Source organism: Oncorhynchus gorbuscha, linkage group LG07, assembly GCF_021184085.1.
Source record: "Oncorhynchus gorbuscha isolate QuinsamMale2020 ecotype Even-year linkage group LG07, OgorEven_v1.0, whole genome shotgun sequence".
NCBI lineage: Eukaryota > Metazoa > Chordata > Actinopteri > Salmoniformes > Salmonidae > Oncorhynchus > Oncorhynchus gorbuscha.
Genome location: NC_060179.1, coordinates 18426017 through 18427400, shown reverse-complemented (window position 1 = coordinate 18427400; position 1384 = coordinate 18426017).

Below are 1384 nucleotides of genomic sequence, written 5' to 3'. Positions count from 1 at the left end.
CGCAAAATGAAGACAAATGTAAGAGCAGTCTTTTTCGGACCACCTCCCTTTTGAAAAAAACAAAAAAAAACACGTCTTATTGGACGAAAGGAGTCCTTTGGAGCATTAGACTAAATAGTTGAGGGCTACAGACCGTGATGCATGGTTAAAATAAAATCGATCACATTAATGTATAGTATAGTAGCCTAGTATGAATATTTAATGGTCAACTTTAATATTCATTTAGGCATGATAAAGGACATGGGATTTTGGATATAGGCCTACTGTTCTCTAGGCTTATAAATGAGAGAACACGACACTTTTTTAGTATCTGAAACAATGTGTAGACTATGACGTTTCTCTTTACGCCAATACGATTGTTTTATATTGCTGTTTATTCATTTGGAGTTGTGGTTGGTCATTTAATTGGCAGTTGTCTTACGTGAATGCATTATAAACATGCATATGCTCACTATGGAACGGTGAGGTTTTAAGAATACAATCAAGATAGTTTAAGGATACTTTGCAGAGCAAAATCCATAATATACACAGACACTTGCTGCAGTCAGAATCTCTACTCGAGTGTGTTCGTTCACTCCCCCTCATAGAGTACAATGGGTATACGTGTGGGCTAGAGGTCGTCTCCACTTTATTAATCTTACACCAATCCATCCCTTTTAAATCTATGGGGGAAATTGAGGGCAATGAAAGAGTGTACACTACCCTTTGGGGAGACTTATTGAGGACCCTAATGGTTTGATCAGTTTTCAATACGTCAATGTGTCACCACAGATAGACAGCAGAGGGAGCCATTCTCCTGTGAAATGCATTGTGTGTTGTGGAGTCGACTACCATTTTTTAAGGTCAATTCATTTGAAGGTCACTTTCTCCTCTCATAACTCTACTCCACACACAGTTTATACGCCTAACTGTAAGGATCCTTCTAAATGAGTAATGTTCTTTCCAATTTGTGGCAATCGGCCAAGTACAACAGTCATGGCCCGCGCATCAACTTTTCCAATTACCCTGTCAAACATTGATATATAGCTCAATATCATCAGCACCGAACGAATCAAGGAGCTGGAGGTCCACTCCACAAGTGCATACTGGGACACTTTTTATAATAGAAACAACGGCTATAAATTAAAAGATCTGACAAGTCCGTAGTAGTTTGTCTGCCGTTACTGCTAGGAGGCCTACATTGGCCGGTAGGACGTTTAAAGCACTAAGCTGTTTGTTACTGTAAAGTCATATAAAATCTCACTGATCAATAGACAGGTTTCACACAACACTTTTTGGATATAATGATATGAATATTCAGCAGTGCAATTCATGCTCTTCACATCAAATCAAAATGTATTGGTCACATACATATGGTTAGCAGATCTTAATGTGAGTGTAGCGG